Source organism: Pinus tabuliformis, chromosome 5_1 (assembly GCF_031772625.1).
Source record: "Pinus tabuliformis cultivar Carrire ecotype Pingquan chromosome 5_1, CPIR1, whole genome shotgun sequence".
NCBI classification, from domain to species: Eukaryota; Viridiplantae; Streptophyta; class Pinopsida; order Pinales; family Pinaceae; genus Pinus; species Pinus tabuliformis.
In genome coordinates, this window is record NC_142305.1 from 242071061 (window position 1) to 242089934 (window position 18874).

An 18874-nucleotide genomic window follows, 5' to 3' on the forward strand; every position below is an offset into this window, starting at 1 on the left:
TTGGCTTTTACGGGGACATTAGTCCAAAAATAATGGTGTCATGTGGTGTGTTTGTTCTTGTTTCTTTTAGTTGTTGACCTGTAATATGTTGAGCATGCACTAGTGTTTATTTTCAGTATTTACATTGTAAATAACTTGTTAAGGAAAATAACAAGTAGGTAGGAATAAATCAGATAAAGTGCATGGAGGGTTTCTAACTAAGTAAACTTAGAAACTTCAACATGGTATCACAGGGTTATTGCAAATCACATGACGACTAAAGGACATCAGCCAAGCGAAGCAATAGCAGCAGAAAACAATTATCCCGAGGTGAAGGAAGTTGTTTCTAACAGCGCAGAAGCCAAGGAAGTGTGACGCAAAGCCAGCGAGAGCCACACAGAAGAAGTCGGGAACTGCGCAGAGCCTCAGAGAGACCAGCATTGCTAACGTAGAGGGCTAGACGGCTAACGCAGGGCAACCCAGGGTTGATGCAGACCCATCCAGGGTGACGCAGAGCTAGCATGAGGCAGAGAGGGGCTGACGCAGTTCATAGAGAGGCTGTTGCTAGGGTCTAGAAGGCTACAGGAATATTGCAGAGTGGAGCTGGTGAGGTGTTGTAGTCAGAACAGTACCTGACAGAGCAAAGCCAGAGGAGTTGTTACCAAGGGTCTCTAGCCGAGGAACCCGGATCAGAAGTGCAGCTGCACAAGTCGATCAGAGTAGGGGGCATCTCGACAAGCGGCAGAAGGATTTCCAGGAGGGAAATCAGGACTTAGAGGGAGTCCAAAAGAGAACTTCCAGACGGGAAGTAGAGACTCAGAGGAGTCAAACAGAGAACTTCCAGGAGGGAAGTAGAGGAGCATCATGGCACTACAAGGGGTAAGAGACCAGGATAGACTGGATGGAGCATCGAACTTCGCAGTCTAGAAGACCAGAATCTTATCAGTGCTTGACAAGAATCATGTCAAGAACTTCGCCTTGAAGGTAATAGCTGTCCCAGTCGACCCCAATGATAATGACAGGTACGAAGAGGCAATGGCGAGGGTCAAGTGCATTATCCTTGACGGGGTCAAGGATCATGTGGTACCACCACATATAGCCAAGAAGGAAACAGAAGTTGAGATGTGGGAGGCTCTCAAGAACCTGTACCAGCATACTTCTGTGCAGAGAAGAATGTTGCTCGAGAACCAGATGAGGTTGTATCAGATGAAGAAGGGTCAATCGATTGACACCTTCCTCGGAGGACAGAATGAGATCCGAGACCAGTTGACTGCTATAGGAGAGACATCGGATCAGGAGCTTATGGTGAGGACAACCCTGAATGTCGTCTCAAAAGATTGGGAAGTCTTTGCCCAGAGTATCCTGGGCAGAGAGACTCTCCCACCTTGGGACGAGATGTGGGCAGCTCTTCGCCCGGAAGAGATCTGACGACAGTCGAAGACAGGTAGCAGCAGCAAAGGGATCAAGGTCAAGCAGGAGGAAGAGGATGTGGCCCTAGCATCTGCGGGAAAGTAGGAGAAGCGGAAGAAGAAAGATCTCTCCAAGATCAAGTGCTTCCACTGTGGGGTGCTAAGTCATTATGCGACTCAGTGTCCAAGGAAAAAGAGTAAGGGAGAGTCTTCCGAGACTAAGGCAGCGCCAGCACGAGCAGAGAAGGAAGTTTTGACAGACGATGACTCTGCCATGAGTGCACACGCACCACTTGAGCGGAAGTGGGGAGACATCGAGTTGTAGTCAGGCGGACTACAGGCGATGAGGGGCAGGATCCTAGAGGTACATAGCCTCTTGGATTAGACCTTGCTACGGGAGCCCCGACAAGGAGTAGCAAGACTAGCTGGGTGTGTAGAGACGGATGCAGATGGAGCGACAGAGAGAGCTACAGTGCAGGAGCCCCGAGACTGCGCGAAGCTAGCAGGCTGCAGTAGTGCAAGAGGCACAGGAGTGTTGCGCCAGTGCAGGACGACACAGAGAGGTGTGCAACAGTGTGAAATGCAGGGAGTTGTTGCAGCAGTGCGGGGGTCAAAGAGGGAGCACTTGTCCACGGCAGAGGGAGCTTCAGCATTAGTGGATGTCTCTAGCCCAACAGAGAGGTCAGATGGAGGATCAGTTACTTACTTCTCAGTAACTGAGTTGCGATGGAGCAGTGGGCAGCACGATGCAACATGATGAGAGGAGGTGCAGTGCAGATGCAGTGCTATGAGAAAGGACCAGCAGCAACACAGATGCAGAGAGAGTTGTCGTACAGATGCAGCAGTGGCAGTGGCAGAACCATGGGCAGCAGTACAGGATGTAGCAGTGCAGAGGATGTTGGGCAGGAAGGCCTAGCATCAGCATAGGTACCGATGCCAGATGATCAGAGTAATACTCAGTGAGGAGTATTGCTAGAGCACAGTCCTCGCTAAGAGGAAGTGTTGATTTGGGTAGCATCGGATGTGCTCTAGCCACGAAATTTGGTGGAAAGGTTGGGGCACATGAGATCTCCAATACCCAGAAAAGGTTTGGGCATATCCTAAACAGATCAGGAGATACTAAAATAATTAATATTTTTAATGGAGTCCCTAAGTCTAAACTTAGAGAAAATAAAATATTAATGTGTATTAATATGAATCTGTGTTAGAATGGTCCAAAAGACATGGATCAAGCTATATTAATGTGTATTAATATGAATATGTGTTAGAGTGGTCCAAAAGACATGGATCAAGCTAGATCTAATCTTAGTTGTTGATTAGGGACTTAATCTCGGCCGTTGAGATGTCAACAGGAAATGTATAAGAGGAGGCTTAAGGGTCACTTGGAGAACACACCAGAGTGATCAGTCATTCTATTCTCTAGAGTGGGGTTTGCTAAGAGAGATAGAATAAGTGATCAGGAGAGCAGTTGAGGGGCATTGAGTACAGAGAGACAGAGAGGCAGAGATAGTGTCAGGATAGTAACAGAGTAGCCAGAGAGAGAGCCACAGGAGCAGCCAGTGCTCACGCAGGGCCACACAGAGGCAACTAAGTGTTGCGCAGAGCACTAGAGGGGCCAGTGTAGCTAACGCAGAGGCTCAGAGAGATGACGCGGGGCCTCCTGGGGCTAATGCAGGCCAAGATAGGCTGACGCAGGGCCAGCGCTGGGCTAGGAGAGGTTGACACTATCCAAATTAGGCAGACGCTGGGGTTTCAGGGGCAGAGTGGTGCTGAGTAGATGTCGGAAGGATTATCCTGGGTTTCAACCAGTAGGTTTGTCTGAAACAGAGAGGTATTACTGCTAAGGAAATTCTCTGTTGGGTAGGCCAGTTTCGGCACCCAGATTGTACTCTGATATTGCTTAATAAGAAAACCCTCAGATAGCTGCACCAGTTTTCCCGCATTGGGTTTTTCCGGGGACATTAGTCCAAAAATAATGGTGTCATGTGGTGTGTTTGTTCTTGTTTCTTTTAGTTGCTGATCTGTAATATGTTGAGCATGCACTAGTGTTTATTTTCAGTATTTACATTGTAAATAACTTGTTAAGGAAAATAACAAGTAGGTAGGAATAAATCAGAGAAAGTGCATGGAGGGTTTCTAAGTAAGTAAACTTAGAAACTTCAACAGACAGCAATACTAGCAACAATGATCTTGTGCCACAATGTTCAATGGGACAACAGCATGATCAGATAGCACAATGATGGGACTGCCATGTCATTGTGCAGCAGTGGCACAATGGGACAGCAAGCATGGACAGCATGGTGCAACATGGCAAGCTTGGACAGCATGGCAAGCATGGTGCAGTACGGAAAGCATGGACAACATGCATAACTGTGGCAAGCACATGAGACATGTTGTATGACAACATGGAACAGTGGCGCAGCATTAGGTGCACCAGTCATGAGGTCCAGCATTGTGATGATGGGTGCAACATGGTGCAACACAGTGAGGTGCAGCATGATGACGAGATGCAGCACGATGATAGGTGAGGGAGTCACCTTGGAGAATCAATTGAAGCAGCATGTCTTCCACTAATCACATGTATCATCTTTTTAGAGAAGATCTATGCTCTTAACTAGATAAGTCAAAGTGTTGACTTTTGTTGTAAATGTACTATCTCTCTCTCTCTCTCTCTCTCTCTCTCTGCTGAACTATTGAAGAACATATAAGAAGAATTGATCAAGGGTTTCCCCACATTGGGGTTTGTCCCTGGCTAGCGCCACATCTTGTGTCCTGTCTTGGCTTGTCTTCTGCGATTTATGTTTGCGTTCTATCTGTAGTTTACTTTAATGTTGATGTGATTGCTAATCTAGAAAAGATATTGAGCTAACTGTGAAAATTGAAATAAATTGCTCTAAGCATAGAACATACCTAAAATTAACACTAGCAAAGTCAAAGAGACGACTATAGGCACACATCATTATGTAGAGTTGCTTTTGTGTTGACCCATGAAACCTGAGCATGAATTCCTTGTCCATTTTCTCCAATAAATCTTCATAAAACTCAACATATTTGTCCACATTCTTTTGTAGTTCTTGAAGGTGTTGACACCTAATCCTCAGCGGTTGGGTGAACCCGGAATGTGAACAGTCATCAAGAAGATGAACTGATCAGTCACATTCATGTATATAAACAATAGCTACCTAATGAAATAAACGAATCAGATTTTTGCCTAATCTGGAGTTACTCCTGGTCTGACATGGTACCAGAGCCAGTCCTAAGAATAGTCGTAACTCCTCTCATTGATTCTTTGCGCATGAATACCTGAGCGTTGCCTCTGTCCTGCATCTCATTGAGTCTCATTGATTCTCTGCGCATCGGTTTCGCTGCCTCTCCTCCCCTGACAAAGGCTCAGATCCCAGCATCGGTTTCGCTGCCTCTCCACCGCTGACAAAGGCTCAGATCCCAGCGTGGTTTCGCTACCTCATCAGTGTATGAAAGCTCTGTCATTTTCCCGTCGGCCTCATCATACCCTGCGCATCTGCGTGGTAAACGTTTTCAAGCAAGTCTTTCTTGCTGTCCGAAGAAACCCGCTACCAGAAAAAAAAAGCTCTGTCATTTTTCCTGAGGCCGAGGCTGGACTGTATTTTCCTCACTGGCTAGTCTCCAAACCTCGTGGGCTTTTACCCCTAGGTCCGCTTGCACTGTTGGCCTGTCCGCCAGCTAGTTTCATGGTGGCTCGGTTTCCGATTGAGCACGGCCAGCAATTCTTGTTCTATTGAATAGGGCGACCATTCAAGAATGATCTTTTAAAGATTATTCCAGTGACCTTTATTGCTATCGTTCAGCATCCGTAGCAGAGTCAACTTCCCGACCGTCGCTTTCGTGGTTCTGTAATTGAGAATAGAAACAATGGTGTTTTTCTGGTCGGTTTGCGCTGCAAATGTGTAGGAGAGAAGCCCGACGCTGGCTATTGAGGATGAAGGGCAAATGGTGAAGACCACGGCGTTTGTAGCTCCACTTACATTGCTGGAGAGCCGGCGTTTGTAGTCTCCAAACCTCTATTACGATCAGCCTCCTCATCAGACAAAGCCCGTGAGATCTATAGCTACATATTCATGGCTATGCAATCTTGGGTGTTGCTGTTCTGTTTGGTATTGAGTAGCATTTTGGCATTGATGAATAGCACGTGGTGAATGATAATGCAGTTGTGATTTGAAGGCCTATCTGTGTGGATAAGTGTCAGTAGTAAGTGTTTTAGTGCCTAATATAACGAATCTATGGTCTTTTTATAAGCTTCCGTGGTTAGAATTTGAAGGGACTATGTCCAGAATATGATTCACTTACCTGATTTGATGCGATCCCCAGCCAGAGTATACTGTCTCTGCGCTTGCAAGAGACTCAATCTGCTGAAACAGTGAAGACTGAGAGTTTAAAACGTGCAGTATCATTCAAAATTTTTATATATTGCGCTGCTTTCAAAATAGTATTGCATTGATATATATTGAAGTGATCCCTTATGCGTTTTTTCAACATAATAGTATTGCATGATATATTGAAGTGATGCTGATGCTTCTATCAAACGTTAGAGGAAAAAAAAGTGCATAAGGTTGTGACATAAGGATTTTTTTTTAGCAGAAGAATTTTTACAAAATGCATTCAATCATCTCTATGGTAGGGATAGTTCTCACTGGCAAGGAGAACTATCCTGAATGGTCCCGGATGATAAAACACAACCTCCTCTTCAATGAGTTGTGGAAGGGAGTGTGTGTCGGAGAAGGAGACAATGACCCAGTACAGGCTACATTAGACAAAGAGCTCGTCATTTGGGATAACAAGAACAGCAAAGCATATGCATTAATCGCAGCATCTGTAAATGAAGAAGTAAGTCGCCATATTTCATCATATTCAACTGCCTTTGAAGCTTTACAAAAGCTCAAAGAACTCTATGACTCACATTCTGCACTTGAAGTTGTTCAGCTCATGATTAAACTCTTCACTCTTGAACTGAAAAATAATGATCCTCTTGCTCTTGCATCTAAAGTTAAATCCATAATGCATGATATCAAATCCACTAAAGTTGAGCTGGATATCCCTCTTATTGCTTTTCTCAAGGCACTCTATCCTACTTACTCCAATTATCTTGAGACTTTACAAGCAAATGGAAATCTTAAAGATATAACCTTTGACTCTCTTGTGAAAAAGTTTGCTGAAAGAGAGAAAGCCTTTGGAAATAACACAATCCCTGAATCTTCTGAAGAGACTGTTTGCCTTGCTCATAAAGAAAAGCATCCTGCTCAAGATTCTACAAGAGGAAGAGGTGGACGAAGAGGAAAAGGAAGATACTTCAGAGGCAGGGGGGGCAGACATTCTCAAGGAGAAAAAGCAGATCTGCATTGCATTCGCTGCAAACGAAATGGATCACATGATGCTTCTACATGCAAGCTACCATGGGACAAAATTGAGCAGAAAAGAAACCAACAGAAAGGTAAAACTGATGATACAGACAAAGGTAAAGCACCTGAATCCGCTCACTATATTGAGGCACAATGTAACATTGGAGTAAATGAAGATTTGTTTAATGGTTCACTTGCTTCTTTGAAAAATGATTGGTTGCTTGATTCAGGAGCAACCTGTCATATGACTCATATGAAAGATTTTTTTGAAGATTTCACTGACAATGTTGATGGAGCAGTATACTTTGCAAATCAGTCAAAAATCAAGCCATCAGGGCTTGGCACAATCAGGCTTAAACTGCCTGGTCTTCCAGACTTTCTTCTGGACCATGTTCTATATCTCCCACAGCTCAAGAGAAACTTGCTATCCCTGGTCCACATCCGCCAGCAAGGTCACTCCATTCATATGTTTGATGGCAAGCTTGAGGTAAGAAAAGCATCTGACCACTCACTTGTCATGAGGGGAATAGAAGAAGAAAGGCTTCTCAAACTGCAAGGAACCTCTGCTCATGCACAACATTTCTCATATATTTCTCATCATGAAGCAGGTACAGTTCCATCAAGTTTATTATGGCATGCTAGATTTGGACATTTAAACTATGACAGTCTCCGCTTATTGAAGAAAAATGGTGTCGCTGGTTTGCCTACAATTCCTAGGAAACATAAGCAATGTGATGCTTGCATTCTAGGAAAGCATAGCAAACAGTCTTTTCATGATTCACATTCAAGAGCACATAGGAAGCTTGAACTCATTCATTCAGATTTATGTGGTCCAATGCCTGTTCCTTCTGCAAATGGAAATAAATATATCATGACATTTATTGATGATTACACCAGAATGTGTTGGATTTATTTATTGAAGAACAAATCTGATGCTTTTCAAACATTCAAGAATTTTCATAAATGGATTGAACATGATGCACAATCTCATATTGGGTCTATTCGCACTGATAATGGAAAAGAATATACATCAAATGAATTTGAACACTATCTTTGCCAACATGGGATTAAACATCAAACAACTGTACCTTATAATCCCCAACAGAATGGTGTAGCAGAAAGAATGAATAGAACAATTTTGAATATGGTACGATCCATGCTTTTCTTCAAAAATGTAAAGATAATGTTTTGGGCTGATGCTGTTCTATGTGTTGCATATATAAAGAATAGATGTCCATCTAATGCTATAAGAAACAAGACTCCTTATGAATTGTGGTATGGACATGTTCCTTCGGTAAAACATCTCAGGATCTTTGGTTCCACCTGTTATGCTTTGATACCAAAGGTACATAGAAACAAACTTGGTGCTAGAAGTCGTAAGTGTATCTTCCTGGGGTATTCAAACACATCTAAAGCATACCGCCTCTATGATGAAGTAAATAAAAAGTTTGTTGTATCTAGAGATGTCATTTTTCTTGAATCATCCAAATCTGACAATGTTGTTGAGCGACAACTTGATCGCTTGGATAGATTCGCAAAAACGAAATCATTTCAAGAATTTGATAATCAGATTCCACATCTTGAAGGGGGGATTCCTATACTAGAACAACATGTGGAATCTTCTTTTGAAGAACAATCTCCCCTGCATGAAACTCCAACAACGGATGATGCTTTAAGTGATGTAATTGATAGAATTGGGAGACTCAATCTTGATTCAGTCCCAACTCAATCAACAGAGCAGCCTGGACCATCTCAGAAAGGTCCCCCAAAGTGGCTGACAAAGACACTTGAAAGTGTTCATCCTGATGAAATTGGAAAAACAGGAACTAGAAATTCAAACCGACAAAATGGAGGTGATGTAGATGACTCTAATTCACCTGTTGATATGGATGTTACTTATGATTGTGAATTGAACTTGTCTACAGATTTTGAACCAACTTCCTTCAAAGAAGTTGCTTCTCATGATGAATGGAAAGAAGCAATGAAAAAGGAGTATGATGCCCTCATAAAGAATGGCACTTGGAAGCTGGTTGACCCTCCATTTGGAACCAAACCAATTGGCTGCAAGTGGGTCTACAAGAACAAATACAAAGCTGATGGCTCATTTGACAAGCACAAAGCTAGGCTTGTGGCAAAAGGTTTTGCACAGAAGGAAGGGGTCGATTATGAGGAAACTTTTGCCCCCACAGTAAAATGGGCCACCATCCGGACACTCTTTGCACTAGCTGCTCAGAACAGTTGGAAAGTCCATCAAATGGATGTAAAAACTGCATTCTTGAATGGAGATCTAAAAGAGAATGTTTTTATGTCCCAGCCTGAAGGATTTGCTGTGAAAGGACATGAACATAAAGTATGCAAACTTGTGAAGTCCTTGTATGGCCTCAAACAAGCACCACGAGCCTGGTATGAAAAACTAACTGAGCATCTTCTGAAACTCAACTTCAATCATTTTGATCTTGATGATGCAACTTTATTTGTCAAGAAAGTTGGCAAAACAGTTGTATATCTTGTGGTATATGTAGATGATCTTTAATGACAGGGAACAATGAAAGCTATATTGCATCCATAAAGAAAGAATTAGGAAAAAGTTTTGAAATGACTGATTTGGGCTATGTTCATTACTATCTTGGCATTGAAGTAACCCAACATCCAAAATCCATATTTCTTTCTCAAAAGAAATACATTGGAGATTTGTTAAACAGATTTGGCATGACAGCGTGCAATCCTCTTTCTACTCCAATGGAACAAAACTTAAAGCTCACATCTATTGAAGGAAAGGAATTTGAGGATGCAACAAAGTATAGACAGCTTGTAGGAAGTCTCATCTACCTCACTACTACCAGACCAGACATTTCATTTGATGTTGGAATCCTCTCCAGGTTTATGCAAAAACCTTGTGAGGGACATTGGTCTGCTGCAAAAAGAGTTCTAAGGTACTTGAAGGGAACTCAAGACCTTGGAATCAAGTATACACAGGTGGACGACTTCAGCTTGATTGGATACTCTGATTCAGACTTTGATGGAGACAAAGAAACTGGGGTATCTACTTCAGGATATGCTATGAGTCTTGGATCAGGAGCTGTCTCCTGGAGATCACGCAAACAATCAGTTCCAGCAGATTCCACAACAGAAGCAGAATACGTGGCAGCAGCTGAAGCAACGAAAGAAATTGTGTGGCTCAGGAAAATTCTTGAAGATTTGCAGGTAAAACAAGTACAATCAACTCCACTCATGATTGATAACACCTCTGCAATAAAGTTGGCCAAGAACCCAAAGTTCCATGATCGTACTAAGCACATCAATACTAAATATCATCTGATCCGACATCATGTTGAGGCCAAAACAATCCATCTCCGTCATTGTTCCACAAATGAGCAAATTGCAGACATCTTCACCAAAGCACTTGGAAGAGAAAAGCTTGAAAGATTCAGAACGATGCTTGGACTCATTAACATCCCTTCAGATTAAGGGGGGGAATGTTGACACCTAATCCTCAGCGGTTGGGTGAACCCGGAATGTGAACAGTCATCAAGAAGATGAACTGATCAGTCACATTCATGTATATAAACAATAGCTACCTAATGAAATAAACGAATCAGATTTTTGCCTAATCTGGAGTTACTCCTGGTCTAACAGAGGGTCTTGATCATTGATTTTTGCAAATGTAGGACCGAGAGTAATCTCTTTTTGACAATAGTCCATTTTTCATGACTTTCGTATTAGGATTAAAATGGAGCCACCAAGGTGAGTTAAAATGCCGTGATAGATGCTTGTCTCACCCTACAAGCACTAACTTTGAAGTTCAACGAAAAACTAGGGCTTTGTTCTTCCAATGGAGTCGCCAATAATGATATGTCAATGTGTCGTACGAGCAACAAAACACACGTCTCGTGTCCCTAGCAACGGCGCCAAAATGTTACTGATTAAAGAAGCAGGGGTCCTAGGAGGGGATCCTATAGAGCAACTACTAAGTCAAAGGCAACAATGGAGCGATTTCCCACTGTCACCTCAGTTAAGGCTCCCTGCTATTTATGGACTTTCACCGATGGGAGAAGACCCGGTATAAGGGGAATCACTAGATGAACTGATCAAATAGGAGGATAAGGAATGATTCCAAAGGCTTATTCACAAGAGAGACTCAATTATATGGCTTTCTTGCTTGAAAAGCAAGGTGATATGCTCTCTAGGAAGGGCTAAGAGGATTCTTGAGGCTAAGGTTTGGGAATATATCTTGTCAAGAGGTTTCCTAGCCCCGAAAATCCTTATGGAGAATTGGCCTTTACATGATCTTTGTGGAATTGGAATTGTAAAGTTGCGGAACCACACAGGACCAAGTGGACCAAAATTAGGTCAAGGGTATGGAGTTGATCAACCAAGGAGGGGCTTGACCTAATTAGGGAAGAGAAGAGGATGAAAGGACAAATTTTCTTCAAATTTGGATGCAATGATCCGGATGAGGTCACTAACCCAAAATCAACCTAGGGCAAGAAATGGTCCTGTGGCTAGGGCTTGCTATATCTCAAGATTCCACTGTTGGAATTGCTCGAAATTTGGAGGGCCTCTTGGGCAAACTATAACGCAATAGTGGACCAATTTTCAAGGATTTTGGATGGTTACAAATGATTTTGTGCAATGCCCTAGGAAACCTTCTGGGTCAAGCCTAGAATTGGAAGGAATGTAGAAAATAAATGTCATTTTGCCACCAAAGGGATACGAGGATCAATGCCTTATTGCTTGGGCTTAACAGAGTCAAGATACACATAGATCAAGGAATTTTGTGAGCTAAGGAGCCCTAATTGGTCTTTGCTAGCCTCTCCAAGGGCAGTGACTAGATCAATAGAGATTTATACTTCCAATTTGTGAAGGAGACAAAGTTTCGAGGTCTTTAACCTAAGAGGTGCCTCTAGGAACATTCACCCAATCCCTCAAAGGTCAACGCATGCATTTAATCACTTATTCAAGGTCCCAGAAGAATTTCTCATTACGTTTAACCCATACAAGAATAAAGATAACAACATACATGCAGTCAACTAGTAAGATAACAGTACTCAAGGATTGATGGGTATTTGCAAGGCATGGACTTCATTAAGGGTGAGGTTGATGCAAACCTGTACTATGTACTAGTTTGTGATGATCCACCATCTTGGTTCTTTATGTGGATGACATATTTCTTATAAGGTCAAAGAAGCTCATATAGATGTGCAAATGAGATCTTTCTTCGAAGTTCAAGATGAAACACATAAGCATGATTCACTATTTTTTGGGATTGGAGGTGTAACAATAGACAGGTGAGATTTTCTTGAGACAGGGAAAGTATGTAGTTGATATCTTGAGAAGATTCAAAATGGTGGATTACAAGCATGTGTCTACCCCCCATGAATACCAACTTGAAGAAGTTGAATGCTTTGAGTCCAAGTTGATGGATCCCATATTGTATAGGAAGTTGATCGGTTCTTTGATACATCTGGTCAACACTAGGCCAGATATATGCTTTGTTGTAAATATCCGAAGTCAGTTTGTGGTGGAGCCGAGGAGGGTGCATTGGGATGCAATGAAGCATGTGCTAATGTATCTACAAGGTACAATAGAGTATGGGCTGAGGTATGGCAGGAGAATGTTGATGCAGGTCTATACATATTACAGACACAAATTTTTCTAGGAGTGCAATGGACACAAAGAGCACCTTAAGGTGTTGCTTCAACTTGGGATCAACAATGGTCTCATGGTTTAGCAAGAAGCACTCTTTTGTGGCACTTGGTTTAGTAGAGCGAGTTTGGTGAGTTTTGAGGCCATTTGGCTTCACAATGTGCTCACGAACTTATTTGGTTTCAAGTTGGATCCCACAGTGATTCACTGTGATAATCAAAGTTGCATAAAACTCTCAAACAACCCAGTGTTTCATGACAAGTACAACCATATAGAGATGAAGTATCACTTCATCAAAGACAATGTCTAGAGGGGAGTTTTAGCTCCAATATATCTCCACAAATAAGCAAGTTGCAGACATTCTCAACAAGCCTCTAGTAAAGGGGAAGTTTGTCTTCTACAAGGATCATTGTTTCAAGAAACGGCCGTTTCGAAACCGAAACGGCCGGGTTGATCCGAGCCAATACCATTTTCTATGACCCGGCCTTTGGAACGGCTCCACTGGCCAAGTCAGCCATGACTCGGCCAACTCGGTCGTTTCCGTTATGACTCGGCCGAGTCACAAAAAAACGCCCAGCGTCACGTCAAACTGCAATTTAATAAAATTTTAATGGATTTTTAAAGTGTTTTTTGGTTGGTTTGGACTCCAAGCAGTTATATGAATTTGCTAAATGATTTTTGGGGTCCATTTCCCCCTCCCAAACCCTATTTAACACACCCAAGTGCTCTCATTCACCCACAGCAATCTTATGCATTTGAGTGAGAGTCTTCTTTGAAAGTTAGTGAGCAGTTCTTGAGCTTGTTTTGGAGCAGCAGTGAGGAGTCTTGGAGGAGCATTGTAGCTGGAGTGAGGAGCTTCTTGGGCAGCCATTTGGAGCAGCATTGAGGAGCTGATTCTTGGAGCAAGCTTGAGGAGGCAGTTTGTGCCTGGAGGTATTTTTTTTCACCTCTATAAATCTATTTTTGCTTAGTAAATTTTAGGTGCATATCTAGAAAGCTTAGAGAGTTTTTTTTGTCAAATAAATGAACATTGAATCAAGGTTTTTTTTTTTTTCATTTTCAAATTGTTTGCTTTCATTTCCTAGTCAAAAAATGGCACCTAGAGCAAGAGATCCTGCTTGGGCATATGTTGAAATGGTTGATAGTCAAATGCAATGCAAATTTTGCCATAGGAAAATTAAGGAAGGTCCTGGGGGCATTAATAGGCTGAAACAACACTTGGCAGGGATTAGAGGCCAAATTACCCCATGTACCTCACCAAAAATTGGGGAGATTAGGAAGAATTTGTTGGCCAGCTTTGAGAAATTTAAAGAAGATAAGGCTAGGCAAAGAGACATACAGGCTGAAATTGGGAGGAAGAGGGAGATACAAAAAATGATGGCTGCCAACCCCCATTATGATTTTGAGGGTTCTTCCTCTATCCCTCAAACTGATACATCCAACCCTTTCCGATATGTTCCTCCCTCTTTTGGTTCTGTTCAAGATAAGGGAAAGGGTAGAATGAAAAAGGGTGATGTGACTATCAAAAGTTATTTCACTCCCTCCTCTCCATCAGATGCACATGGTCCTGAAGTTAGTAAAACTCAAATGCAGCCCACTTTAGATGACCATTGGAAGAAAGAATTGAGGGAGACTGCTTGTGAGTACATAGCTAGATGGTGGTATGATGCTGATATCCCCTTTAATGCTGCTCGTTCACCATATTATGAGCCTATGTTTGATGCCATACATGCTGCTAGAAAAGGCTTCAAAGGCCCTACTATGCATGAGCTAAGGGGGTTTCGTTTGCAGAAAGAAATTCAATCCATTAATGAGTATTTGCAAGAGTTCAGGGACTCATGGGCAAGAACAGGGTGTACCATCATGTCAGATGGATGGACTGATCAAAGAAACCGTACCATCATAAACTTTCTTGTCTTCTGCCCACAAGGAACCGTGTTTTTAAAATCAGTTGATGCATCTGATAAGGTAAAAGATGGCCACTTGTTGTTTCAGCTATTGGATCAGGTCGTTGAGGAGGTGGGGGTGGCTAATGTTGTTCAAATCATCACAGATAATGCCTCTAACTATGTTCTTGCTGGTAAACTGTTAGAGGAAAAACACAAGACCGTCTTTTGGACCCCATGCGCTGCACATTGCATAGACCTCATGCTTGAGGATATTGGAAAATTAGATTGGGTCAAAAAAACTATAGATCATGCCAAAAGCATAACAAAATTTATCTACAATCATACATTGATTTTGAGCCTCATGAGGAAACACACTGAGGGCAAGGATATTATTAGGCCTGCCATCACTAGATTTGCTACACATTTTTTGACATTGCAATCTATGCTTTCCCAACATAGAAACTTGCAAAAGATGTTTTCCAGTGATGAATGGAATCAAAGCAATTGGTCTAACAAACCGGAAGGCAAAGAATTGAAAAGGAAAGTCCATGAAGAAACTTTTTGGAGAAAGGCAGCAGAGATTGTGAAGCTTGCTGAGCCACCAGTTAAGGCGTTGCAGTTGGTGGATGGGGAAAGGTTGGCTATGGGCTTCATTTATGAGGCTATGAATCAAACAAAGGAGCAAATAAAGACGGTATACAAGGATAGAGTGGCAAAGTATGGGCCCATTTGGGCAATCATTGTTGAAAGATGGAACAATCAACTCCATCGCCCTATACATGCATCTGGGTATTTTTTGAACCCATGGTATCATTATAAAGCTAAGGAGTCAGGAGATTTGATGGGGGAGGTCAGAGATGGACTGATTGATTGCATTGATCGCATGATCCCATTGGAGTCTGATCAGCTGGAGATACACCGACAGGCCAATATCTTCAGCAATGCATCAGGTACCTTTGGGAAGAACCTAGCAAAGATTGCAAGAGAAGCAGATGAGCCAGGTAAACAAAAATTTCAATTTTCAAATTCTTAATAGTTTAACTTTTTTTTTAAGTTTGTTAAATCGTTTATAATTTGAAAGTTAGATATAATTTGTAATTTTGTTGAGCTAACTCATTACACTCCTATGTTTTTTGCAGCACAATGGTGGGAGGCCTTTGGTGGCCATTGTCCTGAATTGCAAAGGTTTGCAATTCGTATTTTGAGTCAAACTTGCAGTGCATCTGGGTGTGAGCGCAATTGGTATGTCTTTGAGAGGATTCACATAAATAAGAGAAACCGTTTGGATCAAAAATGGTTAAATGATCTAGTTTATGTCCAATACAACCTTCGGCTCAGACGAAACCATTTGCTGAACAAAAGACCTGATTCAGATCCCATTGTGTTGGAAGACATTGATCCAACATCAGATTGGGTAGTGGAGAGTCGTCCAGCAGAGTTTGATCCTAATGAGGATCTTGATTTAGATTTAGATATGGAGACATCAGTTGAACTTGAACATGTTTTTCAACTTCAGCCTGTTCAGTTGAATGCAGATCCCAATCCACCAGCGTCGGTCTCACAGCCAGCAAGGACTCCAGTTGTAGGTGCTTCCTCTGCTCAGCCACGACAGAAGCGCAGCCGCATATCTACTATATCTCAGCTTGCATCTGCTGCAGTTGCACAGCCTACTAGTGGTACCACTTCTACAGTTGCAGTTGGAGATGATGATGATGAGGAGGAGCCATGGGGCCCCTTGTCTGACTCTGATGATGATGATCCAGAGATTGATCGACATGATCTTGGCTCCTCTGGCAGTAGCTACTAGCCAGTAGTACTATAGTACTAGTACTGGAGTCTGGTCACCGTCACAGTTTACTTTTGTTGTAGAGGCCATTTCTAGCCTCCTCGGTTATGTGTTTTTTGTTTTGAGTCTTTGATCATGTATGACAGTTGACTATGTATTGCCATTGGGTACCATTTTGATATAATGGATTGGTTCATGAGCCTACTTTGATCATATGTTGTCTTCCATCTATATTATAATGCTGTGTGTTTGGAAACATGAATGAAAATCTTTAAAATTATGTTTTTTTATAAAAAAAATAAATATTTAATGTATTTTTCAATGTTGTTAAAAGCGCGAGCGGGATTAAATCGGCGCCGGGAATAAAGCGGAAAAAATCGGAAAAAGCGGGAAAAAAGCAGGAAAAAAGCGTTTGGTACAAAAATATTCATTTTTTTTCATTTTTTTTCAATTTTTTTAATATCTAAACCATCTACAACATAAAATAAATACATTGACACATAAATATGATAAAAAAACTAATATATAAGATGTTTAATATCATTTCTAGCGCTAAAATCACACATAACATTGAATCATGTCCTGAATAGTAAGTCCTGACTCCTGAGTCCCAACTCAGCCTCAAAATATCAACAAAAAATATGATAATGTATCTCGTCATGTCATAATGTCATATACAATAAAATGAGGTTTAATCCTATTGATTTCCTCTGCCCCTCTTGCGAGAAAATGCCACAGCTTTCCCTTTCCCTCTAGATATAGATGCTGGTGCCTGTGCTGGTGGAGATGGCAGTGGAGTCTGATGTGCTCTAGAAGCTGAAGAACTAGAAGTAGGAGCTATAGGAGGTAGACCACGTCCTCTACTGGTGGCAGGGGTAGCCCGAGCAGGTGGTGTCACCTGGAAACATTACAATCTCCCAATCCTGAAATCCTGAAAAACTGATAAGTCTGCTGGATTTTAAATGAAATCTAAAATTCTACTTTCTCCATATGAAATCCAATGAGGCTGGAACCACTCTCAAACATCCTGAGTCATTTCATGGTAATGTTAAAAATTTAAGTAAAAGGATGAAAATGAAGATTAAGGAGAATGTCACTTTTACTTTAAGAATTTAACATTACCATGAATAGCATATCCATACTAGGGCCTAGAATTGATCATTAAGCTGCCCCACTCAAAAATTATTTGTTTCTTTCCAAAAAAATTGCATGAAAAAACCCAAATGACCAAATGAAAAACCAATTTTTTTTTTATAAAATCGTGCTGTCCTGGCAACCCAGCGCTTTTTTCAGAAAAAAGCGCACTTTTTTCAAAAAAATCGGCAAAAAAATTTTTAGCCGCTTTTTTCCCATAAAACGCGCGATTAAATCGGCTTAGGGAAAAAAGCGCGATTTTTTGAAAAAAGCGCGATTTAATCGCGCTTTTAACAACACTGGTATTTTTTACAACGACCGAGTCATTGAAATCGAGCCGGCCGAGTCATTACCATTTCGGAGTCGAAGTCGGAGTCGATCCTCGGCCGAGTCGGAGTCGGAGTCAGAGTTTTAAAACTATAACAAGGATAAGTTGGGGGTGGTATAGAATACCTCCTCACTAGGAGGAGTGTTGATGATATAGCAATGGACAAGTGCTTATGCATAGCCTAGGTGTCAAGCATTTAAGAGTAGTCCAAGATTGTCTAGGTACTTGCTCATGTTGGGTAAGTGACTTTAATGATTTCTTTCCTAAGTCTAACCCAGGAAAAATCACATTGATTAATTAATAAATTAATGTTGGCAAATGGGCTAAAGCTTTCTAAGGAAAATGGATTTAATCATTTTAGTGAATTAGATCAAATCTCTACCGTTGATCTGAGTGGGTTAGGAATTAATCCTAGCCATCTGTCATTATAGAGATTAAGGGCTAGAGTTTTGGCTCAATGATAATTATAAAAAAAAGCCTAAGGGAGGAGAAAGACGCATCGAATCATTGAGATAGAGATTTTTTCAAGTGGACTGAGAGACTCAAGGCTAAAGAGAAGAAAAGGTTGCAGCAAGGAAACTCCCATGAGAAAAACGTGAAGAGGACAAGATATAGGAGAGAGACAGCTGAATTGCAAGGAAGCCAAAGCTCAGCTTGAAGGGGGCAAAAATTCCCAGGGGCTGAGTTCTTCAGATGGCCAAAACTTCTAGGGGCCAAGATTTCTAGATTCCATTTTTGCTATATAAGGGCCGAGATTTCTAGGTTCCATTTTGCTATATAATTTATGTATTTCTCTAAGGTCCATTTCCCCTGTTATGCGAACCCTTATTTTTCCTGAGAAATTTAATGAAGGATTAATTGCAGGGAGAAAATTTATGTCGTGTTTGTGATTGGTTTTCACTCATGTTTCTGCTGAAAATATTTTATAGGTTTACTAATGTCTTTTTATTCAGCGTTTTTTCAGAAAATAATTTACAGGGGTGCATCAATTTTCTGGGCATAAAATAAATTGCTAGGGGTTTTAAATCACATCTGGCATTGGAAAATTTAATAGCCCCCTCTGAGGTGCAGTGGGTTTCGCACCTGAGCATCTGGACTTTATCTCAAGAAGTGCAAGATTTTGCTGTAACAATTCTCACTGCAACTTTTGGTGATTTCTATTTTCCAAGTGAAAATTTTATAGTTCAAAATGACCTATGGCATTTTGCAATTATTTTCCAGACATTTTCTTATGGGGCTGAAGTGAAATTGCTTATACAAAACTTTGGTATTTGAATCACCAATTAAGTTGCTTGCATACTTTGCAAAGACATTAACAAATTCAAAGA

At 41.5% G+C, this 18874-nt stretch overlaps 1 protein-coding gene across 1 annotated transcript in view; it reads right to left on the reverse strand.

Annotated features, from left to right (window-relative positions):
• The window catches only part of LOC149164312 (Chaperone DnaJ-domain superfamily protein), a 147233-nt gene that overhangs the window by 55621 nt on the left and 72738 nt on the right, over positions 1 to 18874 (reverse strand). The gene's annotated exons all lie outside the window — the stretch shown is intronic.